At 57.7% G+C, this 16257-nt stretch overlaps 1 protein-coding gene across 1 annotated transcript in view; it reads left to right on the forward strand.

The window, feature by feature from the left end:
• The first annotated feature begins 8142 nt into the window (after positions 1-8142).
• Positions 8143-16257, forward strand: part of Grm4 (glutamate metabotropic receptor 4) — an 88469-nt gene continuing 80354 nt past the window's right edge. The window contains exon 1 of the mRNA XM_034524803.2: positions 8143-8715. The gene's annotated coding sequence lies outside the window, so the exon portion shown is untranslated. The remainder of the gene's footprint in view (positions 8716-16257) is intronic.

Consider the following 16257-nt stretch of genomic DNA (forward strand, 5'->3'; position numbering starts at 1 on the left):
CAACACCAATCATTGATCAAGAGAATTGCCCCCCACCCCCCACCTTTCCTATAGGCCACACTGATGCTGGTTCCCCCCCTCCCCCGCCTTTCCTATAGGCCACACTGATGCTGGTTTTCCTCAATCGAGTTTGCTTGTTTCCAAATGACTGTAACTTGGGTTAAACGTACAAAAATGAACCCACGGGCCTTTTGCACAGATCTGAATTTGGCTGGTTTGAAGTGCGGCTTCAAACTTAAGAGTCCTTGTAGCTCGAATGTGTAGCAAGGGTGAAAACCCCGGGGCCTTGCCCAGGAGGAGGACTGGGGTTGAGAAAGGTTGAAGGTTACAACTTTCTGTCCGTCCTTGTTGGCTTCTACACCTCAGCATCGCAGCCCACTCAAGAAACCGGGGACCCGCACGGGTCTCTCTCAAAGGGCGCATGTGGATTAGAAAAGGCTGTCGTCATTGCAGGTGAGTGGCTGCGCACGAATCTGAGGGCGGCGGCCCAGCTGGGAAAATGGTCCTGAAATAGGGCCCCTGCCACCCCCGCGGCCTCCTCCCGGAATCTGTTCAGGTGAAAACAACTCTCTGCATCCGGGCGTCTCCCCCTCCTCCCGCTCCTGCCAGCTCACACCTGAGCCTGGGTCCCGCTCAGATCTGCGGACTTCCCAGCGGCCGGCCAGCGCGTGCAGTGAGGACGCTCGGCCACAGGGCGGCGCTGCAGGCCCGCGATGGAAGCGCACCCAGGCTCTTGCTCGCCAGCTCCTGAGAGCCCATCTCTATTTTGAGGGTGGTGGAAACGGAACTTCATCCTGTAGAGGACCCTTAGGACAATTCACATACGCTGCTACAGGTGCAGGGGGAGATTGGGGTCCTTCAGGGTCCCCCCACTCCACCCTAGGCCTCTTATGTTCTTTGCTGTCCGGCTGCTAGTTTTTCCCACACTTTATGAAGTCTAAACTTGGTGGTGCTAGCCCACTGATCATGTGCTCAGGTAACGTTAGTTACGCACCACAAGCCATAGAAATGGGGGAGGCACATAACTCCATCTTTGGGAGGAGGACCACGGATCTGGGTACCCTAAAATTCTCCACTTGGGCTTTTAAGGTTGGGGAGGAATTGGGGGGGGGGGTGAAGAAGGGGTCTGGACAGAGGGTGAGGGGAGCCCATGTGGTGCTGTGGGACTGTGAGGGTGTGGGAGTCCATGGGTGCTGCCCCAGATCAGCCCAGCCTGAGCTGTAGAGCAGTGCTTCTCCTTAGAGGAGACTAAGGTCTGAGAGAGAAGGAAGAGACACTTAGAACGGTTGGCCTGAGTGCATTATGTCTGTGGCTTGGGTGTGAACCTTGCAACATGTTAGCTTGGGGCAACTACACCCTCCTGTGGTCCTGAACTGGTGCTGTTTTGAGATAGGGTTTCCTTATGTAGGCCAGGCTGGCCTCAAAGTAGGTGCTTCTTGAGCCCTGAGCCCATAGAGGTGTACAAAGTGGTTTTACCCTGGGTGACTTATCCCAGGCTCCTTGGTCTCTGTTCTTGGGCCATGGTGTGGCTCATTCCTTACCCCTGCTCTTGGGAGGAAACCTGTGACAGCCTGCTCCTGGGCAGTGTGGAGGGAGAGCAGCTCTCTTCTGGGATAGCATCTTTGATATCAGGTGGGGATCCTCCCTTGGGATCTGCAAGACTCCTGCATTCCCAGGGTGCTGGGTGGTCTGAGCGCTGTGCTAAGCTGATGCGGCTTCTCTGGGTCCAGCCACTTCGCTAAACCAGGGTGGGCTGTGCAATCTGAGGCAGAAGGGATGTCGCTAGCTCAGGTGTGGGAAGTCAGGGATGAGCCGGTGTGTGGTACGGGAGGGAAGGTCCCGGTGCCTGGCTGGACCCCTTCTTCAGGGATCTGCATGCCACATGGGCCTAGTGACTTCGACTTGCCTTCTAAGTGTCCCCTGATCCCCTTGTTGCGGCAGTGACTGACTCATGTGGTCTTGGAGCCCACCTGAAAGCTCGCAAACTTTCTCTTCCCACACCCAGTGACACAACCCCTCCCTGGGGCATCTCCTCTCCTCCTCAGCCGTTCCTACCTTCTCCTGCCTGTCCCCCTCTTTTTCCATTGTGGGGGCCTCACGACCCACTCCAGCTGGTTGAAAGTCTATTAATATTTCAGTTTGATGAATTAAAGATTCTTCCCTACCCTCCTTCTGATGTCCCAGGAGGGAATTAAGAGTGCATCCGATCCAATCAAACACCATTAGAATGCAGCCCACGAGGGTAGGGCTGGTTGTGTAAGCTTTTCTTCCCCAGCCTGCTTTGTCCTCTTTGGGGGGTCTGTGCAGGGGTGAGGTGACTGAAAGGCAGCACCTGCAGGAAGGAGGGGCGGAGACAGAGGTAACCAGGGACTGGGGGGGGTGTCCTTGCAGCTGTGACCTTTGCCCCCTGCCAAGGCACAAGACCCCACTACCCCCTCCCATGCTACCTCTGTGGGGATTTTTTTTTTCTGGGTCAGTCCAGCCTTCCTGATGTTGTGTGCTCCATCTGAAGATAACCTCGGAGAAGCCTTTGGATCAATGGCCTCCTCTGGCGGCTGGCACTGAGCTGTCCCACAGTGTTCCCACTTTCTGTCCATCCTGGTCCCCTACAGGAAGGGGGCGTCTGTTAGTTCTATGGCCTCTGTCCAGCAGCTCTCTAAACAGGCCAGGGCTGTAGTGTGTGGTGGGGGTGGCTGACAGAGGGGCACCCCAATCATCTATCAGTTAGGCTGTGTGTCTGGGAGACAAAAACCACCAGCCCCAATCATGGGGGTCCTGTACTCCTGGTCCTTCCTTTTCTCCCCATGCAGGCCAGAGTGAGTGGCAGGCCATATTATGATTCACAGTTGATGGCCAGGCTGGGATAGCACCAGATGGGACAGCAGGCCTAGAAGTGTTGACAAGACAGAGGCAGAGTGTCCTGAGATGTGGGCAGCAGATAAGGTCCAGCAGGAAGACAGGATGGAGGGGACTTAGTGTGTGTGTTGGGGGGGGGGAGTCTGACATTGGGGGTATGTATGTGGGGTGGGGGAAAGCCTGACATTGTTCCAGGCCTCCTCTCCTCTGACCCCCTGGTAGGCCTGTGCATCCGTTCACCTAGACAGCTGGATGGTGTCCTCTCCTGTGCCTGTCACCTGGCAGCTCTTCTTGGTGCTCAGGGGCCCTGCCACTCAGCCAAGGAGCCTCGGAGTGTCTGGCCACCAGGCTGAGGGCGGGAGAAGCTTTTAAATGTTAATTGTATTTTGACATCTGGGCTTGTGACATCCATCCTAATGACATTTGGCTCGCGGCTGACAGCCCCTGGACGTGCGGGGAGAGCGAGAGAGATGATAAGTAGTTCTAAATTGCAGAGTGGCAAAGAAGCCGAAAAACCCTGAGTCTTAAGAAAAGAAAAAAAAGACAGGGAAGGCGGAGGAGAGGGTAGGAAGGAGCAGGGGAGGAGGCAGCCTTTCTTGTCAGGGAGATCAGCCACTCACTGGTTGGTTGGCAGAGTCAGAGGCCTTTGGAGGATCCAGGTGTGCCCAGCTATGTTACATCCCTCACAGCTGGATCTTTTGGTTTTTAAACCCTTCAAGGCCCTCGTTCAAAAGCTTCCTGCTCTGGAGGCCTGTCTGTCTGGGCCGTCCCCATTCCCAGCCCCCCTGAGGCTCCATATGTACTAGCTTTCCCGGTCCTTGGGTGCATGGGGCCACTTCCTCGGGGGGCAGGACAGATCTTCGTCCTCTAGGATTTCATGTCATGGCTTGCCATTGGAGCCAACAGTTTCCCAGCCTCCCCTGCTTTTCTTTCCTCACTACTGGGAAACTGAGGCTGACAAAGGAAATCCCTTTCAGACCAGGCAAAACTCAGGAGCAGCACTTGAGAAACAATGTTGACCTGGGAGCCCCCTTGCTTCCTTCTCCCCGCTGTCTGATATTCCTCCTGCCCTGGCCCCTGTGTGCAGTCTTCATGCTAGTGGCAAGGAGCCGAGAGACAGACCCTGTCACCCCTGACCTCTTGACCTGTATCCTCTTCCCGTGATGCAGTACACTGCTGAATGCACTCCATTGCGCACCCTCCTGTAGCGGGCGCTGTGGCTCAGCCGAGCTGTGCCTGACACCTGCCCTCACCTGTGCTGTTTGCCCGTCAGGACAGAACAGTGTTGATCTAGAGAGATAGCTAAGCCTTGTCCCTTCCTGTCCCTAAGACCGAGTGAGAAAATTTGCCAGTGTTTATGCCCTTGAGACTTGGTTTCTGCCTCTTACACGAAAGGGCTGTGTGACTCCAGGAACAGCAGGCACCGATTTCCCTGCGATCTTGCAACCCCAGGCCAAGGAGACCTCTGACCCCTGGGTACCTGCACAGTGGCTTGGCTCTCGGTCTTCCGCCAGGGGAAGTGCATTTAAATAGACATTTCTGCCTGAACGGCTGGTCCAGGGGAAACAAGATGGAAACCCTCCGGTGCAGAGGGTGAGGCGTGGCTGTGCCCTCAGCCATTTGTCGGATAGTGGAGTCTGTAAGTCTTCCCAGGGCCAAGCTCACCGTGACTCACTGTAATGAACCCCAAACACAGGACTTTCAAAGACAATCTCTCTCTCCTATTGGATTCCTCTGAATGCAGAAGTCCCAGGATGGCTTTGCGACTCCAGCTATGTGGCTGGCACGGTGGACAAACTCTTCTTTCTGTTTGGAGGTCAGGATGCAAGCACGAAGAAAGAGTTGAGGGACAGGCCAGCTACAGTGCTCAGTGGACAAAGGTGTTTGCTGCCAAGACTGAGCCCTACAGTCTGACCAGGACCCACACCGTGGAAAGAGAACCGATTTCCACACACAGATGGTGGCACATATTATTTAAAAATATTAAAAGAATAATTTTTAGGTTCATGGGTATTTTGTCTGTCTGTATGTCTGTGTACCATGTATGTGCTTGGGTACCCAGGAGACCAGAAGAGGGTGTCAGATCCCCTGTTACAGACTCAAGTTACAGACAGTTATGTGGCATCATGTGGGTGCTGGGAATTGAACCTGGGTCTCTGGATGAGCAGCCAGTTTTCTTAAGCACTGAACCATCTTTCCAGCCCCTTAAAATACATTTTTTAAAAAGGAGGCATGAGTTGGGCGTGGCAGCACACACCTTTAATCCCAGCACTTGGGAGGCAGAGGCAGGCGGATTTCTGAGTTCTTTCTGAGTTCGAGGCCAGCCTGGTCTACAGAGTGAGTTCCAGGACAGCCAGGGCTACACAGAGAAACCCTGTCTCGAAAAACCAAACCAAACCAAAGCCAAGCCAAAACCTATACCAAAACCAAAACCAAAACCAAAACCCAAACAAAACAAAACAAAACACAAAAACCAAAGAAAGACAAAAAACAAGTGAAGGACTTGCTTGGCACACATGAAGTCCTAAGTTCAAACCCCAGCACTGCAAAAACCAGGTGACAGTACCAGTGTCGTGCTGGGCATGTGGCTCTCTTAGTGAAGTGTTTTACTAGCATGCATGAAACCTGGGTGGATCCCCCCAGTGCTGCCCAAACAGTTGGATGCCTGCAACCCTACTATGCGGGGAGCTGGAGGCAGAAGGCCAGGAGTTCAATGCCATCTCTGTCTCAAAAACAAAACAAAATAGTGGGTATAGGTCCAGTACCCAGGAGGCTGAGCCAGGAAAATTGTTATGAGTTTCAGGAAGCTTGAGGAAGGAAAAAATCTGCTGTAGCAGGAGGCAGTTAAGTCAGATCTCAGGAACAACTTCCTGAGTCTACAGGGCAGAGCTGGGCTCCCTTCCTCAGCATCCAGAGGGCTCAGGGCTGGGTCCCTGGGGCCTCTTCTACCAGAGGGTAGCCTCTTGGAAAGGGTCCTTGTGGCCTCCCCACCTCCTCAAAAGGTATTGGAATGAGGTTTCACCCACTCTGGAATCTTGAGAGGCACCTCAGCCCAGCCATAGGTCTGACAGATGGAGAACCCCATGCTCACAAAGGTTGGGGACTTCATAATCCGGTGGCTCTCAGCACAGAGGATCCAGTCCTGTCCCTCTTCCCTTCTGCCTGAACCAGCTCTGAGGTCCAGGGTCTGCAGTTTGTTCTCATGAGACAGTGGTTTGAATGAGGAACTGGGAAAGCAGGTCCAGGCAGGACCCTGCATGACCCCTTGGAGGTCACTTCCGGCTACCACTCCTCCACAGGGGCAGGCTCCCTGTCAGAAGACACCATGGGAGGGCACGTGTGTTTGTCCATTCCTCTCCATGATGGGGCACCAAGAGCAAACTGGACGAGGAGTCAGGCCATCCAGGGCATGTGGCTAAGGGCTGATGGGGGAGCAAACCGGGCTTCCGTGGCGGTCTGAGGTGTCATGGCTACCTGGCAGATCTAGGTCTCGGCTGGGGACCTACAGGCTCTCCGGCCCAACCACAGGCTCAACATCTGCCAACAACAGTTTCTTTTTTTAATCGCTGAAAAACACAGCCTTTAGAACACACAGCTGGTGGGGGGTGGGGGATAATTATGGGCAATACTGAGGGGCAGGGGTAGGGAGGGCCCAATGTGATCATTTTGGGTCTCAGTAAACCAGGACCCGTGTAATTTTCAGTTTCCATCTATCCAGCCAACCAAAGGATGCTGGGGATCATGTTCTATACGGGAAGTGCCCCGGCTCCCACTTACAGGAGCCCAGAAAGGCAGCCCAATTCCATTATGTTGATTTGGTAGGAGGACCCGGGGGCTGGACTGCTACGTGGTGTTCAGCCACAGCCTGAGGATAGCACCGTGAGTGGGGCTGGCCCCGTGGTGTCAGTTACACACGCCAAAGCATAGATGAACGAACAATCTGCACACTTCCGTCAGCAACCGCAGGCTGACTTGGTAAAGGAGACATGAATTTGGGTCATTCCGTGTGACAGCAACGAGAGTACACAGTTTGTCAACAGTCATTCATTCACCAAACACTCCTAAGCTCACTGGGGTCCAGGCACGGTGCCAGGCACTGCATGAAAGATGGTCAACAGTCGCCGCGCTGGCCTTCATGGTCTGGAGAGCTGGTGATGGGGCCTGCATTGGTAGGGGACCAGGGAGAGAACCAGACAGACAGCTCAGTCCTTGCTATCCCCAGAGTCTCCCAAGCATTCCTCTAGATTCTCTGGAAATCAGGGGGTTTAGCAGCCAGCATGGCTGAGTGTCTCAGGCCTGGGCACAGTGAACACCAGGTGGCACTCTGTGCCCTAGCCCCAGCTGTTATCAGTTACCCTCTCCCCTGTTTCCCTGGCACTGTAGCATCTCCCCTGGACGAGGCTGGCCACTCCTCGGGGCTCCCAGGGAAGCCACTTCTGCAGTGTGAGCCTGTTTGCAGCTCTACAAGGATTGCATGGTCTGTCCCTGCCTTCCTCGTGGCCTGCCTCGAAGGCGCCTTTCCGGGATCACCAAAGCCCACGCGAGGGGAAGGGGCCAGCTAGCTGCCAACCTCTTGGGCTGAGGAACTCTTCTTGGGGCTAGTTGCAGGCCACCTGTTACACCGTGTTCAGTGGGTCCGAGGGTGAATTGCTCCCCTAGTTTGGGGGACGCGGGGTGTTAAGAGTTTCAGGGTGAGAGCGCTCTTCCCCACAAGCCGTGAGTCCTCGGGCAGGTGGATTCACGTCTCTGGGCCTCAGTTTCCTTCCTCGGCATGCTTGTGACAGAAGTGTGCAAATGAGCATGCCGCAGGGGGCACACGCCACGTGTGTGCATGAGGCTATGAGAAGCGGCTCCGAGGGTGGGGGGTTTCCAGTGACGCACCGCACCGAGTAGGTACAGCTCGCCCCTAAGGGTCCCTGTGCTCTGCTGTACTTTGCAGGGTGTGCGACAGGAAGCTGGGTTCTCTGACCCTCGACTTGTGAGGGTGAGGAGGGGTCTCCTCCACGTCTTTGGGGTGCCAGGGTAGTGAGCTGGCGCGCGCACGGGGCTGATTGGGGGCGGGGGGAGTGTAAGAGGGGAGGCTTCCCGGAGCGGGCGACAACGGGGTGCGGAGGGAGCGGGAGCCGCTGACGGGGAGGGCGTGGAGGGGTGGCGAGTCCCTGCTTCCGGAGGTGGAGGTGCGGGTGTGTGGGGGTGGACCCGGGCTCTCGCTCTTTAAAAGGCCGGCGGAAGCGTGGCGCGCTCGCCCCGCACTCGCGGCGCAAACTTGCGGGCTGGGCTCGCCCGTGCGGTGCGGCAGGGCGGTGGGCGCCGGGAGCCGTGCGGCCCCCTCGGCCCTCGGCCCGCGCTCCCGGCGCTCGCGCCCCTCCCGCGCCGCCCGGCTCCCCGTGCCAGGCTCGCACGCTCTCATTTTCTCCCCGCCGCTGCCGCCGCCGCCGCCGCCACCACCGTCAGGTGCCCGCACCCCGGCCGGCTGTGCTCGCTCCCCAGCCCCGAGCCTCGGCGCACGCAGCGCCCCGCACTGCCTCGCCCGCGCTCTTGGGCTCCGCGGTGGTGGCGGCGGCGGCAGCAGCAGCAGCACGGGCACCGTGGCGGCCGCTCCCAGCTCCAGCTTCCCGGGAGCAGCCGCCGAGCGCCACCGCTCGCTGCTCCGAGGCTCCGGCCAAAGCAGCCGCCAGCTCCTCCCCGCCGCGCCCGGGACCGCCGGCGGCTCGGCGCCCGGTTTGGTCCGCAGCGTCAGCGCCGCCCGCCGCGGCCCGGGCTCCCGGCACCGCGAGCAGCTAAGGGCTGGCCGCCGCCTCCCTGCGCTCCCCGGGCGCAGGCGACCCCTGGCCACGGCGTTCACCTCGCCGATGCGCGGTGAGTTGTGGCCCGAGGGGCACGGGCGGAGGGGACGATGCCTTCCGGCCTCTGGGAGCGCGGGCTGCGGCGGGGACCCCGGCGTTTGAGGAGGTGGCCTCCGTGAGCTCCCTAGTTCCGGGAGGAGGGCGCGGGACACGGGGACAGGGGCTTCCCTCCGGGCTGGGGCCGCCCCTCTGATGCCCCCTCGGGGATGGAGCACTGCTGTCTGTGGGTCTGGGGGCAAGTAGGATGGGAGCTGTGATGGGGCTGCACTGGTGACAGGTGGAGTTGGCCCCGATGGGGACAGTGACACCCGCGCGCCCCCTCTGCAGAGAGGCTAGGTTGTGGGGGCGCGGGGCGCGGTGTGCGCCTTTGCCCCGTGGCCAGAGGGCAGCGCCAGCCCCGCGTTGAGCCTCCCTGCTCTGAGAACCGCGTCCAGCCCCGGCACCACCTTCGCCACTGGCTGGAGCCGAAGCGCCTCCCGCCCGCAGCCGCCGCCGTGGTTTGCGGTGGCGCTGCAGGTCTGGGGTCTCTCCGCAGCCCCGGGACCTGGGGTCAGGCTTTCTCTGGACACTTGGGACCATACCCTCTCTGAAACCCTGGTGAACCGAGCGTCTCTAAGGGCTCTGTGTGAGCGCGCGTGTGGCGGGGGAGGTCCCTGCTCTGGGGTCGGTTCCCTGAGCCCGCGGGCGACCGTGTCCCCTCCCCGCGCGGGGGCGGGGCCGAGGTGGAGGCCTGACTGTGCGCTGCGCCCCCGCACCCCGCACCCGGCGCTGCGTGGCTGTTTGTGCTGAGCTGGGGCAGCAGCACAGCGGCGGGGAGTCCTGAGCCCAAAGGACGAGCGCCCTCTGCCCCTAGGCCCTGAGCTGACACTAGTCAAGACAATCCTTTCTGCAGGGGGTACCTGGTTTCTTTTCCTTGCTCTCCTCACTCTAGGCTGCTCCTAGCTAGGGAGAAAGCTGGCTTTTGGGGACACCCTCTGAACTGGCTTTCAGGGCGAGGGTTCGGCAAGCCACATGTGTGGAGTGTGATGCCACCCTTGCTGTGAGTCTGGCGGGAGGTGTGTGTGTGCGCGCGCGCGTGTGCGTGCTTACAGCCCAGCACCTACCCCCCCCCCCCGTCCCAGCACCTACCCCCCCCCCTGGATTCTGGATAGGATTTAGGGCAGGCAGGAAGGCCAGTACTCTGAGGGTGACCCCGCTGAGCACCTCAGGTTGCTAGAACTGTCTCTCTAGCTCAGCCTAACACCTAAGCAGTCCAGGTGGCTTGGTCTTGGCCCTTTCCCCTGGGCTCAGTTCCCTGTGCACGGGAGGAGGTGGCAGGCCTTTGGTGAAGAGCTGAGAACTTGGGAGCTTTCCTGGGCTGCTCCTATAGACTCAGAGACTCCTGTGGAGGTTGGGGGGGGGGGACACAGAGGACCAGCGCAGGCCCTGGGCAGGCAGTAGCCTACTGTGGGTGTTAGTTCTGAGTAGAAGATTGCTTTGAAGGACCCCCCTCACCCTCCAGCCTTGGTCAGATTCCTGTCTTGGGTGAGACCTTTGGGATCTGTGCTGAGTCTCTGCTCAGCCCTGAGTTGCACGTCTGCCCTCCTGAGTGAGGAATGCCGTTCTCATCTGCTTTATACCATCCAGGGACAAAACACCCCCAGAAATGATCCTTTGCCCTGGAAGCTGGCAGTGTTTAGCCTAGAGGAACATTCCATGAATGGTGGATTTTCAGGCATGTTCAGAGAGGGCAACCGGGAGCTACTCGGTCTCCCACAGAAAAGGCCCCGAGCAAGCCGCAAGATAGGACCAGGCCAGGAAGCTGAACAGCTTGCCTGGTCTCTAGTCTCTTCATCCCCTCCTCCTGTAATCTGTGTCAGTGGCTTCTGCATGCTTCTGCTGGAGGTGTGATTTCTCAGGAGCTTGGCAGTGAGCCTGTGAGTGAATAGTTTGCTGGTCAGAAGAGCCTGGAAGGCTATGCAGCCTTGTCCCTGTCCTGAGGGCCCCACAGCTGGTGAGAAGACATGGAGCAGAACCTATGGACTCCAGAGCCTTGTAATTATAGCTGACAGACCCATCCTCTCCCCACAAGCATGGAGCAGCAGCAGCCCCTAATTACCACCCACCCCAAGACATCTGCCCACCCTGTTGTCCTCCTCCCGGCCCGGAACCCAACTTTCCGGTGGGCAGGCCCTGCCTGGGGACCGGGCAGCTGGGCTGTCAGCTCCTGTCACAGGAAGGTTTGTGCACTTCTGCAGAACGGCACCTCCTGCCACCTGGAGAAGGCGTGAGGGAGCTGGCAGCCAGGCCCCTGCCCTGCTCCTGGTTTGACAGAAGACCTGCTAGCTGAGCAGGCCCAGCCGAAGAAGAAGCAGAGGGGCTTGGTGTAGGGACAAGAGCTTCATGCTACTCCCTACCGGACCCCTTATTTCCAAGAATGTCAGCTCTGCCCTAGTCAGCTAGGATTGCCAGAGGAATGCACTGAGAGGAAGCTGGAGGAAGCTGGTTATCCGGCAAGCACCAGGGCCCCTGAGTTTTGGGAGCCCTGTGTGAGAAGGCAATGTGCCTGTGATCCAGCACTGTGGAGGGAGAGACGGCCTCAGCCGGCCTGAGCCGGCCTGGCCTAGTGAGTGAGCTTTCTGCTTAGTGAGTAGACCTCTCTCAACAAACAGGGTAGAAAGAAACTGAGGGAGACACCTGTCTACTTCTGGTCTCCATATGTGTGCAAGCATGCATGTGTGTGTGCACCATATGCACACACAAAGATTACACTCCTATCCCATGCACACAGCTGCATTAAGACATGTCCCTGCCTGGGGTCCTCAGAGGGCAGGCTGGCTCCTCAGCCGCCCTTACCTGCTCTCTTGCTCCTCCCTCCTGAGCCTGTGGTTCCCCCTTCCCCAGCCAGCTTTGCTCCTGCAGAGAAGCAACTGCGGGGCTCCAAGCTGGCCTAGCTCAGAGCTTCTCCCACCTCTGAGCTCCATGAACCCACAGGCTGAGAGGCGGTTCTAGCGCCTCCCTGTCCTCAGGTTTCTTGGTAAAAGCAGCACACCGAGGACAGTCATCCCTTAAATGAAAGCTGATGTCCCCCATCAACGTATCATCTCATGAACGTCTCTGCACATCAGTCTCGTGGTGGCAGTCAGGTGCTAATGTGTGTACATGCATATATTAAATGAATTGGGTAACTCGGTGCATAATGGCATTATCGGGACCCTGTTCAATTAAAGTAGATATTATCTGCGGTAATTGGGAAATGACAGCTCATAATGACAGCCTGTGCCATTTTAGGCCCAAGTGAGACAATCTAGTTAAGCCACCACTCTCCTAGAGAAGGCAAGGCCACGGTCATTGTAACTGTTGGACCAGGAGAGCCCAGCTGCTCCTGTGGGTCAGACCAAGGCATTGTGAGGGGGACACGGGCCAGAGTTTTGGCCTCTCTGGCTACCCTTATATTCTTGAGTGACAGAAACCAGCCCTTGTACCTACTGTTTGGGGTAGGGCTTCTAGTTAAAACAAACCACTGCCCCGATGCAGGGCTGTCAATACAGAGATGAGAGTCAGGGACTTGAATTCTGCAGCTCCTGGCAGGCCCTGTCTGTCACAGACAGCATGGCCACTTCTGGCTCATGGCCTTTGTGTGGCCGTCGTAGGGATGGAGTCCTGTTCTCAGATGTGGCTGTGTCCACAGCTCTGCGGCAGGAGGCACTGGGTAGGGCTAAGACCCTGCTTCAGGCAGTGCTGGGGTGGGGGTGAGGGTGGGGGTGGGGGGAGGTGTTGGGTTTAGGAGGAGGGCAAGACAGGGCGGGAGCAAGAGCTGAGGGAGAAGCCCTGGCAGCACCAGCTGTCAGACACTCCTGGGCTTGGTCTTGTGCAGGGAAGCTGGGACCATGGCAGTGTTGAGGGGTGGGGAGAAGAGAGGGAGAGGTTTGGGCTGTGAACTCCAAGCCTGAAGGTTGGAGGAGGCAGTGTGAACTTTGATGCCCCAGAGAAGGCAGGCGGGGGTGGGGTGGGGGGGGAGGGCGTGTTTCTGACCTAGAGTTGGTGGGATGGATGGCTGAGACCCTGAGCTTTGGTGGGGAGACTTTCTGCTGACCTGTGACCTACGCAGGTGCCTGTCCTTCTGGGCTTCAGGTTTGTATTGTTACTGAGATCAAAGCTCCCATGTCTCTGTCTGCACAGTGGTCACGGAGTCAGACTTGACCTTAGCCAGTTACCCTCTCTGCCCTCTTCCCTCTGCTCCTTCCCTGTCCTCTGGATCTGCTGTCCAGACACAAAGGTTAAGCGCCAACCTCAGGGCCCCTGCCCCTGTGGTCCCCTACTGGCTTCTGCTCTAGAATGGAGCAGGTATCCTTCTCCGCTCTGCTTTCTGTTTCACAGCAACTAATCAGAGAAGCCTTCCCCAGTGACCCCTCTCCCTAAAGGGCTCCTCTGGGTACCTTCCCCTCCCTGCCCCTCCTGCAGTGCTACATGGCTTTTGGGCCCTCCATCATCCCCAGTGTCGGCTGCACAGGTGTATATCTCTGAGGCATAGCAGGGCAGGGGACAGTGTAGGATCACAGTCACATTTGATTGAATGGTCCCAGCAAAAGGGAGTGTTCCCTGCCCGAGCACACCCGAGGGTCTCAGGAGTTTGGTTCGAGGGCCGAGTCCTTCCCTGTGGACTGCAGACACTGCTGCTGGCTGTCTGTCCTCGGTCTGCCTCATCGGCGCTGCATGACTGGCTCTGGGAGGGACCTGTCTCTCTTCCTGTCATTGATTGAGCGTGTTATTCTGTGTCCTGAACCGTGGATGACTCTCAGATGTAAAGGAGTTGCTCACACGGGGCCCCAAGGTGCCACCCCCTCCCCACCCCTGGCACCAGCTTTAACATTGTTGAGACCAGTATTTGCTGTAGGTTTCCTGGGGGAGGAGGGGTCGTCACCGTCACTGGTAGGGCACAAGTAGAGGGCAATGGGTGGGTGCCATGTTTTCTTCTTCCTGGTTTCCATCAATATCAGGGTGAAGTTATTTCCTGTGTCCTCTCTACCTCCTGTCCCCTTCTCTCCTTCCGAACACATTTCTCCAGTCACCTCCGAGTCAGGACACATTTCTCCAGTCACCTCCGAGTCAGGCCTATGCTCTGGTAGAACCTGAAAGCTTGTCTGGGGGTATTGGATGTGAGTTTCCGGTTTGGTGGATTCCCAGTCTGGGAGCTTCAGTTATCTGGCTTATGGGGCTTCCAGAGCTGGGTACCAGCACCATACCCTCTGTCCCCAGCCTGTGCCTGTGGAACTCCAAGCTCCTGCTCTTTAATAAGTCTGATCAGCTGCGTGTGGGAAAGTTCCAGATGCCTCAATGCCTTGGGTCTGCCAGGCAGTCCTGTTTGCAGCCGGAAACCCCCAAGTTCCACCTTTAGAACCACTCTGTGTGTTATAAAGTCTTGTAAATGCAATGCCCGGCCCCTGGGGAGCGGTGCTGGCCCCCTTGTCCCTCCTTGGCATCCACTCTCCACATCGTGCTGAGGATGTGTGGGTGGCATACAGGGTGCAGAGTCTATGGAAGACATAGCCTGTTGTCCTGTGGGAGGTTGTAGGCCCGTGGGTCTGCAGTGCTGGTCTCAGGCAGGCAGGGTTGTTTTAGGCTTTCCCACTGTGGGTCAGGGGAGGTTTCGAGTGACCCACTTCCCATGTCCGGGCACTGGCCACGTCCCTTTGGTAGGATCCTTTGCTGGGCGTTGGGGTCCTGGGAGTGGCAGAGAGGTGCTTAGGCATGACGAGGAGAGAGGTCCCTGGTTCCCTTGTCCTCTTGCCTTTTAGGGTGTGAGATATGAGCCAAGAGGTGTCTACTCAGCTGAGGTATAGGACAGTCTCCTCTCAGACATCCACAGTCCCAGTTTGATGAGCACCTGGCTGGCCGGGAACACAAGGTATCCAAGATGGCACAAGCCACTAAGCTGAGGATCTGGAGCAAGGCTCAGGAGGATGTGGTCCGGGCTCGAGCTCTCCCTATAGCATCCCAGTGATGGCTTGGTCCTCCCCGAGCGCCCACATCTCTCCCAGGGCACACCCTCAGAGGATGGGGTCTAATGGCTGTCACCTCATCCTGTGCCAAGATACAAGGCCACTCCCTGTATTATTGGGTTGGTTTTGGAAGAATAAAGTCAGCTCAATGAAAGATGATGGAGTTTCGGTGAATCACGGATTTCCAGGCCTGGTTATTGCTCCGTGCTTAGTCTGGTTCATTCTGGATTGGGCCATGCCTGGGGAGGAGCAATTGAGGTCAGAAAGGCATGAAGGACCTGGGTGAGGGAGCTGTGCATTGCCAATGTGACAGGTTCCCGAGCCCTCCCACACTACTCTCGGGTGACACAGGCCCTCTGGGGCCTCACCCCTCCCAGACTGCAGCCCATTTCAAGTTCCCCTTACAAGCTCACCAGTGAAGAGAACACTCTAGAACATGCCTTGCCGTTGGCTTGTGAGCGCATGCTATGCTGGGAAGGCTGCTCTGAACCTCCTCTGTGCTGTCGCTGTCCACCCTGAAGCCAGTGGCTGGGATTAAGGAGGTAGACCAAGGCAGAGGCAGTGGTAGTGGTGGGGGGAGCAGGAGGAGGAGGAGAGGAGGGAGATGCAGCCGTCCTGGGGGCTCCTTCTGAGGAGAGTTGCCCCTAGTTGCTCTATTTGAACTTCCGTGACTATTTTGAAATTAGTTGGGGGAGAGAGTCTGGGGCCTGGGGGATGGACATCAAAGATTTCCCCCTTTCCCTGCAGGTGGAGACCGGCATTCCCAGGGCTGTTTTCACTTTTTCTTGTTCCTATTACAGCATCAAAAGACGGGGTTGGGGGGTGGGGGCTGGAGGAGGCTTGTCTGCCAAACCTTTGGAGGAGTGAGGCCGTCAGGCCTGCCAGGGGAACCAGGGGACTTGTTATGGTCAGGGACTGGGATCCAGCCCCAGGAGAAAGGCCTGTGGGAGGTTCGGAAGTGCTTTCAGGGCTCCTGATTCTGGCCCTGCATGTTGGGCTTCCTTCCCTCCATGCCCTGACGTTTCCCACATGTGGGCCGTGGGCTGAGTCTGTAGGAGAAGCTGTCAGCGAACCCCTGGAAAGGGCTGCAGGCTGTGTAGGTCCACTGTCAAAAGCTGTTTTATGCAAGCTCTCTGTACCAGCTGGCCCTGAGGTAGCTCATGCTCTGTCAGGGTGCAAACCCCACCCTCCCATGTGACACCCGTGGCACCATGTGACACCATGTGACACCATGTGACAGCTGTGAACTCAGAAGGCCTGAGCGACTGCCCACCGAAGCAGCGAGGGTGAGCAGACGGCAGGGCAGCCTGCACATACACTGGGTCCTTACGCTCTGTGTGGCTGAACCACTTAGTGCGACAGCTGCTGCCTCTGTGGGACAGGGCTGGACATTCCACACACCCCCAGGGCAGTGTGTCATGTTTCTCCACCGCCCTCATCATTGTCTGAACCATTCAGTAACCCCTTGCCACATGTATGGCACGTCCATGCCCTGGCTGTACACACACCATTTTAGTGATGGCTTCAGATGTGTCTGAGAGGCCAGCCTGCTGCCTAGACTGGAGCCTCCCCCA

This window comes from Arvicanthis niloticus, chromosome 20 (assembly GCF_011762505.2).
Source record: "Arvicanthis niloticus isolate mArvNil1 chromosome 20, mArvNil1.pat.X, whole genome shotgun sequence".
Classification (NCBI taxonomy): domain Eukaryota; kingdom Metazoa; phylum Chordata; class Mammalia; order Rodentia; family Muridae; genus Arvicanthis; species Arvicanthis niloticus.